Source organism: Schistocerca gregaria, chromosome 8 (genome assembly GCF_023897955.1).
Source record: "Schistocerca gregaria isolate iqSchGreg1 chromosome 8, iqSchGreg1.2, whole genome shotgun sequence".
Lineage (NCBI taxonomy): Eukaryota > Metazoa > Arthropoda > Insecta > Orthoptera > Acrididae > Schistocerca > Schistocerca gregaria.
Window position 1 is genome coordinate 459,029,778 of NC_064927.1, and position 12,541 is coordinate 459,042,318.

At 43.3% G+C, this 12,541-nt stretch overlaps 1 protein-coding gene and 1 pseudogene across 1 annotated transcript in view; both read left to right on the forward strand.

Moving 5' to 3' along the window:
• The first annotated feature begins 7,956 nt into the window (after positions 1 to 7,956).
• LOC126285543 (5S ribosomal RNA) lies at positions 7,957 to 8,074 on the forward strand (annotated as a pseudogene).
• A 1,453-nt stretch (positions 8,075 to 9,527) lies between these two features.
• Positions 9,528 to 12,541, forward strand: part of LOC126284069 (alpha-tocopherol transfer protein-like) — a 131,575-nt gene continuing 128,561 nt past the window's right edge. The window contains exon 1 of the mRNA XM_049982698.1: positions 9,528 to 9,743. The gene's annotated coding sequence lies outside the window, so the exon portion shown is untranslated. The remainder of the gene's footprint in view (positions 9,744 to 12,541) is intronic.

The following is a 12,541-nucleotide window of genomic DNA, read 5'->3' on the forward strand; positions in this document are numbered from 1 at the left end:
CTGAGGTTGTTATTAATATTATCTGTAAGGTCAGTAATCTACAGGGCAACTATAAATGACACATTCGTTTACGAAGTACAGTCTTTTCCAAAGTAATACATGTACAAATATGACTTGAACGGAACCGTTATCTTAGAGAGTTTGTTTTGTGCCCACCAGACGGCGTTCCGAGAGCAGTGCCTTGACAAAATGGCGAGTAAGTCAGAAAGAAGTTTTGGTGTGTTGGAATATGGGAACGGAACATCGCAGCAAACTATGAGGTAGAATTTGCGAGGGCGGTTACATTTCAGGGTGGATCGTCTGCAGCTTCTGCAACAATTAAATCCGGAAGCTTTTGGATCGCAGTGGACGAAGCAACTGAGGTTGAACATTTCGTCTCCAAAGCTGATATTCAGCAACGGAACAACCTTCTGTTTATCTGAAAACCTTTATCGCCACGATGTAGAGCGTAGGGAACTGAAAATCCTCATGAAATGTAGTCGCATAAACGAGATTCGCGAAAGGTTAATGTTTTATACCCATTGTCGCAGACGAAGCTTTATGAGCCTTCTGTGAGAAGACTGTGATGGTACTTACCTTATCGAGATGTGAGTGAATACATCTTGGGATTCTTTCAGGCAGCTATTCATCATCTGCGAACAGTTTGAGGTTACTATTAATATTATCTGAAGGGTCAGTAGAGCAGTAATAGCATATCTCTTACCGTGATATGTTGCAGATGTGCTTGTTTCCACAAATTACAGCTGATTCCGCCAATTTCATCTTCCAGCAGGATGCTCATTGGAGCATCGATGTTCTTCGCTACCTAAACGACGAATCTGAGCATCGTTGGATTAGGCCCAGTAACTCTGTTCCTGTTGGTCCTCCATGTCGCCTAAGCTAACGCCTTGTGACTTTTCCTTCAAGGGCTCATTAAGGATCGTTTTCGTTTACTCCCACTGCCAAGAACACTGGAACAGATCAGAGAACACATCAACGCTGCTGTGATGGCCATTGACTGGATGTCCCTACAGAAGGTGTGGAACTAACTTGGAAGTGTATCGTGTGACCAGAGGAGCACTCACAGAATATTTTTACAGTATCAAATGTAAACTCGGTAAGTTTACGGTTCTATTCACACATCATTCATATTTGTAAAAGCAGTACTTTCGAAAGTATAGAGCTCTGAAACCGAGTGTTCCATTGAAAGTAACCCTGTACAACATGAACAGCAAGAGTTTCAACACACTTCCCTGGAGCACACCTGACGTTACCCCTACAGTTGTCGATGACTCTCCATCAAAAATAACATGCCGTGTCCTCCCTACCAAAAATGCCGCATAAGATCGTACTTTCTACTGGATGTCCCACTCGAAAGAGGTCCCACAAACAAACATTTCCTTAAATCACACTTAAATGCTTTGCATAAAAATCAGGAAATAAAATTAAATGCCTGCCGTTGTGGCCGAGCGGTTCTAGGACCTTCAGTCCAGAACCGCGCGACTGCTACGGTCGCAGGTTCGAATCCTGCCTCGGGCATGGATGTGTGTGATGTCCTTAGGTTTGTTAGGTTTAAGTAGTTCTAAGTTCTAGGGGACTGATGACCTCAGAAGTTATATGCCATAGTGCTCAGAGCCATTTGAACCATTTTTGAATCCAATATTGTTTCACAAGAATCACGCGCTCTTCGACAGAATAGCGATGAATTGTCACTAAACGCTGAGTTCGAGACACAGCGACGCGTGGGAACACACTGTTGCGCCACACGGTGTTGCAGAGTGCAGTGTTGCCACGTCAAACGTTACAAGTTCCACTATGCAATTTCAGTGGAATTGCTATACATGTTTGTGGAGCCTCTTTCGAATCGGACACCCAGTATAATTAACGTATGTGTGATACTGAGTCAAATGCTTTTCGGAAATTAATAGTGCATCTGTCAGACTGCCTTGATTCATCACTTTCATAATAAATGAAAAAAAAAAACATAGGTTGGGATTCACTTGATCGTGGTATTTGGAAGAAATAGTGTTTCGCATGGACGATACCGTTCTGTTGGAGATACCTCATTACATTTGCGCTCAGGACTCTGCAACAAATGGCTGTCAAATTATTGGACGGGAATTCCGTGGCCCACTGCTGCTACTCTAGTTGTAGACGGATGTGTCCTGTGCCGTATTCGAACCACAGGCATTGGTTTATGTTGAAGTTCAAATGCCGTCTCCGACTAAAGTCTGACGCTTCTATGCCTCATCGTTCATTATCTGTATGCTGTGATCTCCCGAAGTGTGCTCTCATTGTTATGTACGTAGCTCATTTCCCACCTGTGGTCGGCTGGTGTGGCCGAGCAGTTCTGGGCGCTTCAGTCTGGAACCGCGCGACCGCTACTGTCGCAGGTTCGAACTCTGCCACGGGCATGGATGTGTGTGACGTCCTTAGGTTAGTTAGGTTTAAGTACTTCTAAGTTCTAGGGGACTGATGACCTCAGATTTTAAGTCCCATAGTGTTCAAAGCCATTTGAACCCCAACTGTGGTAACTCTCTACATGAAATCGTTCAAAGTCATTAGACTCTCTAGCGCTGCGATCAGTTTAAGGATACCATTTTAAGATACGTTCATCACACTCAATCCTGCATAGATTTTCATGTCAGATAGCCTTGCATTTTGAAATGAAGGGATTTTGCACTACGTGGTCAAATGGTACAAATGGCTCTGAGCACTATGAGACTTAACATCCATGGTCATCAGTCCCCTAGACCTTAGAACTACTTAAACCAAACTAACCTAAGGACATCACACAACACCCAGTCGTCACGAGGCAGAGAAAAATCCCTGACCCCGCCGTGAATCGAACCCGGGAACCGGGGCTCGGGACGCGAGAACGCTACCGCTCGACCACGAGCTGCGGACCACTACGTGGTCAGCTCGATGCACCAGTGCGGTCTATGGTTCAGCAATCTCGCTTCGTCACTGCCCTGATGCCCTCGTCGCCCATATTTGCATACATAAGGACATTAATTTAAACCAATTGTCTGAATTCGGAGTCTGAATTCGTAATCAGCACGCTGGCAATTGGTGGGCAGAACGTAACCGCTTAATGTGAAGACACGTTTTATAATTCGCTGCTTCTTAGAGACATGCTACTTTCTCTCCTCTTGAAACTTTACACCATGTGCAACGTTTTTAAAGTAATCAAATGTAGAATAACGTTAAGTTGTGTAATACGAAGGACGTTCAATAAGTAACGCATTTTTTTTAACTCGGCCAATTTTGATCGCAAAAATGTGGGATCTGTTGTGGGATATGGTGGAATATTCCCGCTTCAGCCCATATAGTTTCATGAATTTCCCATAGGTGGCCGCGCTATAGGTAGCTTTCAAAATAGTGTTTGTAACGGACATGCGTTCCACATACAGCTGTAACTGAGTTTCTTTTGGTGGAAAACCAGAGCATCGCACAGATGATCAGGCATTTGCAGAATTTCTACGGGGACATGACACTGAACAAAATCACGGTGAGTCGTTGGGCGAGACGTTTGTCATCGTCGCAACAAGGTCGCGCAAACCTGACCGATCTCCCGTGTGCCGGCCGGCCGCCCACAACTGTGACTCCTGAGGACAGTTTCATTCGAGGTGATAACAATCAAACCTCGCTGCTCAACTGGTCGTCCCTGTTGGTAGTTCTGCATACTCGTCCACCAACTGAGGCACTAAAAGGTGTGTGTGTGTGGCCACGGGGTTCCTCTCCGCCTACCAGAAAGCAAAAAGAGCAACGAAGGACCACCTTGCGAAACTGCTTGCGAGTTTGGAGGCTGATCGTGACAATTTTTTGTCGAATAGCGTCACGGCCGATGAAACATGAGTTCATCACTTCGAACCGGACGCAAAATGGCAACCCATTGACTGGCGCCACACCATGTCTCTTCTCCGAAGAAAAAGTTCAAACCGCACCCTCAGGCGATAAAATCATGGCTACGGTCTTCTGGAACGTTGACCTCGCTCGTGGTGCAACAATCAACTCTGAAGCGTATTGTGGCACCCTCAGGAAGTTGAAGACTTCAGCGTGATCATTGCCACGAAAATGCAAACGAATTTCTCCTTCCCCATGACAACGCAAGGCCTCAAACTAGTCCGCGCACTCGAAAGGAGCTCACAAAACGCCACTGGACTGTTCTTTCTCATCCGTCCTTCAGCACGGATCTCGCACCTTCTGACTTCCGTCTGTTTGGCCCAATGAAAGATACGCTCCTCGGGAAGCAGTACGTGAATGATGGCCGATAAAGCCGAACTGCATTCAGAAAAAATGTGTTTCTTTGAAACTTCCTGGCACATTAAAATGGTGTGCCGGACCGAGACTCGAACTCGGGACCTTTGCCTTTCGCGGGCAAGTGATCTACCGTCTGTAGTTCCTTCTCTAGATTGTCGCACAGATGACAAAATGGTAGATATCGAAATAGACGACAGAGGGATAGAGAAACAATTACAATCGCTCAAAAGAGGAAAGGCTGCTGGACCTGATGGGATACCAGTTCGATTTCACACAGAGTAAGCGAAGGAACTTGTCCCCCTTCTTGCAGCGGTGTACCGTAGTCCTCTAGAAGAGCGTAGCGTTCCAAGGGATTGGAAAAGGGCACAGTTCACCCCGTTTTCAAGAAGGGACATCGAACAGATGTGCAGAACTATAGACCTATATCTCTAACGTCTATCAGTTGTCGAATTTTGGAACACGTGTTACGTTCGAGTATAATTACTTTTCTGGAGACTAGAAATCTACTCTGCAGGAATCAGCATGGGTTCTGAAAAAGAGGATCGTGTGAAACCCAGCTCGCGCTATTCGTCTACGAGACTCAGAGAGGGCCGTAGACACGGGTTCCCAGGTAGATGCCGTGTTTCTTGACTTCCGCAAGGCGTTCGATACAGATGCCCACAGTCGTTTAATGAACAAAGTAAGAGCAATTGTGTGATTGGACTGAAGAGTTCCTAGATAACAGAACGCAGCATGCCATCCTCAATAGAGAGAAGTCTTCCGAAGTAAGAGTGATTTCAGGTGTGCCGCAGGGTAGTGTCGTAGGACCGTTGCTATTCACATTATACATAAATGACCTTGTGGATGACATCGAAAGTTCACTGAGGCTTTTTGCGGATGATGCTGTGGTAAATCTAGAGGTTGTAACAATGGAAAATTGTGCTGAAATGCAGGAGGATCTGCAGCGAATTGACACACAGTGCAGAGAATGGCAATTGAATCTCAATGTAGACAAGTGTAATGTGCTGCGAATACACAGAAAGGAAGATCCTTTATCATTTAGCAACAATATAGCAGGTCAGCAACTGGAAGCAGTTAATTCCATAAATTATCTGGGAGTACGCATTAGGAGTAATTTAAAATGGAATGATAATATAAAGCTGACCGTCGGTAAAGCAAATGCCAGACTGAGATTCATTAGAAGAATCCTAAGGAAATGCAATCCGAAAACAAAGGATGTAGGTTAGAGTACGCTTGTTCGCCCACTGCTTGAATACTGCTCAGCAGTGTGGGATCCGTAACAGATAGGGTTGATAGAAGAGATAGAGAAGATCCAACGGAGAGCAGCGCGCTTCGTTACAGGATCATTTAGTAATCGCGAAAGCGTTACGGAGATGATGGGTAAACTCCAGTGGAAGACTCTGCAGGAGAGACGCTCAGTAGCTCGGTACGGGCTTTTGTTGAAGTTTCGAGAACTACCTTCACAGAGGAGTCAAGCAGTATATTGCTCCCTCCTACGTATATCTCGTGAAGAGATCAGAGAGATTAGAGCCCACACAGAGGCATACCGGCAATCCTTCTCTCCACGAACAATACGAGACTGGAATAGAAGTAAGAACCGATAGAGTTACTCAAGGTACCCTCCGCCACACACCGTCAGGTGGCTTGCGGAGTATGGATGCAGAGGTAGATGTAGATGTAGATGAGCTGCCCAAGCACGACTGTCCTGTCCTCACAGCCTTACTTCTGCCAGTACCTCGTCTCCTACCTTCCGAACCTTACAGAAGCTCGGTCCGGCACACAGTTTTAATCTGCCAGGAAGTTTCATATCAGCTCACACTCCGCTGCACAGTGCAAATCTCATTCTGTATGTGTTTCTTTACTTATTGATTGCCCCTCGTATGTGAAGACGTGGGCAGTTCTTCAAAACTGAGTGAAAAATGGAAGTTGCTAGTAGGTATTAGTCATTGTGAATGACTGGTGCTACACTTCATAGGTTCGTGCAGCCACACCTCAACGCAATCGAATCACTTACGTGAAGGACTGGAGTTCCAGTCTCAGTCCGTTAACTACGGCGTAAATTGCGCATGATTTCCATAAACCATTTAAGGCGAATGTTGAGAGATACGGTTGTTTCATTTTCTTACTGTGCTCTTAAGCTAGGTGGTAATGCGCGTATTGCGCTCTGTTCATTTAGGGTTCGACGCATGAAAGCTTGAGAACATAAACTGATTTAGTTCAGAGAACTTCGCAACTTATCGACGACCTTTAGACATTAGTCCATAGAAATCTGTTACTGTTTTGACCGAACTACAACTTTATTTGAGTTACTGATAGCTTAAAGTCTTTTCAACTGATCTACTAAACATCTGCCAGGCAGTCTGCTCATTTTCAGGCATAACTCGTCTACAGCACATGAGCTAGCGAGATGAGTTAGTATAAGTTAGATTAAGTAGTGTGTAGGCTTAGGGACCGATGACCTCAGCAGTTTGGCCCCATAAGACCTTTTAGTTTAAGTTAGATTAAGTAGTGTGTAGGCTTAGGGACCGATGACCTCAGCAGTTTGGCCCCATAAGACCTTGCCACAAATTTCCAAATCCCTCCCACCCCCCCCCCCACCCCCTACCTAGAATTCGATTTAGTAACTTTCATTATCTACCCCATATTGCAAAGGCGTGTGTTCCCTTTTTATCTGTACCGATTATCATCCACGGTTCATTTCTACAGCCAACAAATGCTTTCAGAAAAGGTCTCCTAATACTTAAATTTATACTAGTGACTCGTGCCGCTTTGCACGCATAGCTTAAATAAATTATGCTCACAGACGTTATTTGTGAATCGGTTCATCGACTAGTGAAACCCGTATCGAAATCCCTATAGCACTTCCCGAGATTAGCCTTCACATACAGAAAGAAAACCGTTCTGGGGTGTTTATCTTATAGTACGTAATAATTAAAAGTTAAAACATACATATTTTTAAAAAAACTCTTTTCTTGCTGTTGCCAGTCTGCAATTGATGATTTTTCTATTTCAGCCATCGTCATTTTGATGCCTAAGAAACAATACCTATTTACTGCTTTTAGCGTACCATTTCCTATGTAATTCGCCTCAGCAACGCCCGAATTAATTCGAGTATGTCGCATTGTCTTAGTTTTGTTGATGATCATCAGTCGAAATTTCTTTAAGATGCTGTACGTAACGTTCAACTGAATTAAGCCCTGGGTCGTCTCTGACGGAATTAAAGTGCTTTCGGCAAATATTCGACTTTTTATTGGTTACCTGCAAACTGGGTTAATAACGGAACAGCAACTCGTGTTAACCAGTTTAGTATAGGAAGAGCCAAAGCTGCAAGATACAGTTTTTTTTTATTTAATTGATGCCTAGTTTCGGGTTACCTGGAATTATTTTCCAATCATCTTATGAGACAGACAGTTAAAATTACAATTTGTGCAACAAACAGTTGCAGAAATTTAGTGCCTATTACAGGGTACAGAGCATACTGTACCACGACATACCTACCAGACAAACAAAACAGTCCATCAATTGGCAACTACAAAAACTTTTTTTGAAATCGACACTTGAATGGTGCAAACAGAAGTTAAAACGCTAGGTTGTGTCTTAATTTGTACCAAATACTAGGACCTATAATAGTGCATGACAATATGACATAGCTATTTAATACAAAATAGGGACAGTTTAAGATACAACCTTCCGTCTTAAATCTTGTGTGTAATAGGGAACGGTCTTGCCGCAGTTGATACACCGGTTCCCGTGAGACCACCGAAGTTAAGCGCTGTCGGGCGTGGTCAGCACTTGGGTGGGTGACCATCCAGGCCTCCATGCGCTGTTGCCATTTTTCGGGGTGCACTTAGCCTCGTGATGCCAATTGAGGAGCTACTCGACCGAATAGTAGCGGCTTCGGTCAAGAATACCTTCATAACGACCGGAAGAGCGGTGTGCTGACCCTATGCCCCTCCTATCCGCATCTTCCTTGAGGATGACACGGCGGTCGGATGGTCCCGATGGGCCACTTGTGGCCTGTAGACGGAATGGTTTGTGTGTAACGATGGAGTGTTAATTTCATGAAAGTTGTAATAAATAGCTCTGAGCACTATGAGACTTAACTTCTGAGGTCATCAGAACTAATTAAACCTAACTAACCTAAGAACATCACACACATCCATGCCCGCGGCAGGATTTGAAACTGCGACCGTAGCGGTCGTTCGGTTCCAGACTGTAGCGCCTAGAACCGCACGGCTACTCCGGCCGGCAAAAGTTTTAATGGTTATACATTCTGTTATGTTCGTGTATGGCTAAATGTTTTAAGAGGATGATTTAATTCTAAACGTGATGACGATTTTTAACGCCTTACTGATTTGGTTCCTTTCCACACTATTTTATGGTTTAAAATGTTGATGTTGACGTTATGTGTCGCTACAGCCTACGGCTTTTGTTTGGCTGCCTCACATATGGCGCTCCTGTGGTGTGCTGTTTATTGCAAAAATGTTCAAATGTGTGTGAATTCCTAAGGGACCAAACTACTGAAGTCATCGGTCCCTAGACTTACACACTACTTATACTAACTTAAAGCTAAGGACAACGCACACACCCATGCCCGAGGGAGGACTCGAACCTCCGGCGGGCGGGCTGTTTATTGGTTTTAAATGTCCTGCTGCTCTGGAAAATTTTAAGGAGCTGCAGTATGGTGCAAGCCAAGTAGTTGTTCTATTTTTAATGATTGCAAACTGCAACAAAGGAATTCCCTGCGTTATGACAGGGCGCCTACTACCCGAGGATTTTATTTTTTTTTTTGGCTGCCTAGGAAGTTGACCATTAAATGTACGTTTATCCTGCTATTGTTCATAAAAATCTTGACTTTCGTGTAAGAGCATGAACAGTCTTAACGTTCGCATGCTATCACGGAAAAATGTGTTGCATGTTTTGGTAAATATACCCCGGTTCAATATGCTCTGTATCCTGTAATAGGCACTCACTTTCTGCAACTGCTTATTGGACAATTTTAACTTCACGTCTCTGGTAACTGGAAACTAGTCATCAATGAAATAAAAAGACTGTATCTTGTTTTTTTTTTTTTTTTTGCTCTTCCTATACAAGATTTATACTTTTTATTTCTTCTCCCAGATATTTAATTCCTTGTCCAAATTACTGTTCCCTTTTTCTTATACTGCTTGCTGCGCACAGTACGTCATGCTTACTGCAATATTACAGAACGAGGAGATAATTCGGTGGCACTGTAGTACTATGTTACTGCGAAGAAGGGTTTTTAAATGCCAGGTTTCTGAATTACTATTTCGCGGTCTCCTGTCTGGACCCCAGATGTGTGTTTGACATACGGAGCACGGCGCACTCCGGAGTGAAGACGTGACGAGAGCAAATGGGACAGATTGGCGAGCGAGCACGTGACTCGGCTGCCAGAGATATAGGAGCGACTATCAGTCAAGCCGTCAGTCGTTGCCTCGTCTCCAAACTAGCACCAGATTAGCAGACCAGCAGCCTCCGCGGTAAGTACCACAAGGGCTACGTTTATCACCCAGCAGAGTGTTACCTGTTACAATTAACGCTCCGTACAATCGTTAATGTTTACCGCGTTTATTCGGTGTCCATCCTGCAGACAGTAATGTATGGGTGTTCCTGGTGACGATTGCCCTCCTTGTCGGTACAGTGTCCTTTCCTTAACATGCTTACAAGGAATGCATACAGGCAATGGGTTACCGGTTTTGATCATCTTTCACACGGTTGTAGTACACACGCATGTGACAAATGCTGTTCTGGTATAATGTACTTGTAAACAATTATTGGGAAACCAAAGTTCAGACCTCAATGATCATGTTGATCATACGAGAGCACTAACCGTCCAACAGTTTAATGTGGTAGACTAGACATTTGATGCTTTCGAGTATAGGAATTTTTTTCTAATGTTCCATCAAACACTTCGTTCGAACAGAAAATCATATTTCTATGGAAAAGACCAATAATGAGTCATAGTGTGTAATCCTGACGAGGTCTAATCGAGATATTTTAGTCGTGATAAAATAAACATTTCTTATGAGTACATTCGTGCGTGAATTGTAAAGGACGGCGGAAGAAAGTGCTACAACTCATGAGAACATAGTTTTTAGTTTTTGTGTGCTCTATGTTTGATTAAATCTGGTTATCGCAAATCACAAAGGGACTATTTGTAACTTTTTCTACGAATTGTTACACTCTTTTTAACCTACGTAACCTGTCACACGAGTATGAAGATTGCCAATAAGTACTAGAAAGTTATTTGTAACGTTGTCCCGCTATTGTTGGTTGACATATCTCATCAAAAAGTACCTAGAAAAGTTTCGAGAACAAGTAGATGATTTTTACTATCTTAAATCAGATTAGTGTACAGATGTCGCTAAACATAGGAAAGAATAAAAAGAGTATTATTCACGAAATAACCAGTTTTTAAAGTTACTGGCTTAATAATGAAGTGCTTCCGATCTTTGTGTTCGGTTCCATTTGCATTAGAAAACAATACTAGAGGATCAAAACTCCTCACATGCGTAGAACTCCGGAAGAAACTGAGCTTTTGTCTGGTGTAGTCAAAATTCTATTAATGCAATCTCGAATTTTCATTTTCTTCTCCATTATTGACTTTAACACTTTCGAAATAGTAAAGATTCATGGGGAGTATGCAGTAAACAACTTACTTTTTGTTGATAGACTGCCTTGCACTATATTTTGTTGCTACCTGTATAGTAGTAGCAATTGCCTATCTGACTCACTTTTGTAATGAAAAATCTAAAATGTCTTTGACTTGACGCTTGACCTTCATTGACAATCTCACTTGGTTCCCACTCAATCTTCCGGTGGATGTAGATTGTGCTCCTTCCTCAAAGTAAATACACACGAACGTTTGTAGAGGAATACAAGATGAAAATAGTGGTAACTCACAATGTTTTGCGTTAGAGCCGAAACAAGTGTATTCCTCGAACACGTTTATTATAGAAATTATCTGAGATTATTGTATCTCGTCATATTGTAAAAATCTGGATAAAACGAACGTTTCGGCCACGGTCACAGAGGCATTCTTCTGGGTCTCATTTGTACTTCTAACCGTGCCTGGAACGTTGATTTCTCCAGTATAGTTTTTTTTACATTCATACACGGTATGACAGGAAAATTTGTCAACTGGGTCTGTCCGCGGAAGGGTACGCAATCATACGTTTCTTACAGATTTTTTTTTTGTTAAGAGGCGAAACGAGCCAGTGGTTGCAACAATACAGGCATTCGTTGATTCCTGCTTGTGTATATTACACTAGCGAACTCAGCAATGCTTCGCAATTGCCTAAACATATGAGAATTGGATATACATCCTAAACCCCTTCCCCTATTCTCTCTGCCAATTTCCTCCCCCCCCCCCCACTCCCCATATCTTTGTTCCTCCCCCTCCCTTTTGTCTTTGTGCATAACCTCTTTCCACCTCTCTGTCCATACGCCGTGCCCGTGTGTGTTGCACGAACACTCTGGCCATATCTTTCTCCACCCCCCCCTCCCACTGTTAATTTCCTCTCGCTTCCTTGTCTCCCTCTTACCCCTCTCTCTGAACTAGAGACTTGCCTAGTATTGTTGTTGCAAACAAATCCTTGACTGAGAATTAGTCACTTGAAAACAAAGGGAAAATCGGCTGGGATTATTAGTATAAAGGGAATGGGATAGAGATCCAGCTGATCGATCACTGAGGATAGCAGCTCCAGTGACAGCTTGTCGCATAGTTTTAATCTGCGAATGGGTAGGATTACAAGGTTATGGACAATTCATATCCTAGAGTAATAATCTAATCGCATACATATAAGCCGTATATGCAACTTTCCCTGTCATCTGTAAAACAGACAGCAAGAAAGAAAAAATACAGCAAAGTGTTGTGTATACCATTTTGTTTATATATATATAAGGGGAGAGAATATACCAGGTCTCTCTCCTGAGAGTTGTCAGGCGCATTTTCTCTCTTTTTTTTCGGAAGATATTTACAATTTAGTTTTCGCAGACTGTATCTGAAGTCAACGTAGACAAATACCGCCCATAACGTCTTTCATGCGACGACCAGAGTTAACTGATAACGTCGATTTGTTTCCCGTTACAAACAAAATTATTTATCAATCCGAATTGTGCGCCCATTCGCTACAACGCTCGCAAATTAGCCTAGCCCGGTATTCAGTAGCGACAGTAAAGCAGAAGAATAAACAGTGAACCAGGATAGACTCAGCACCGATGCGCGCTAGATGGTATCAGTCATTGCGGTGCTGTCATTGTGGGAGCACTGGATATC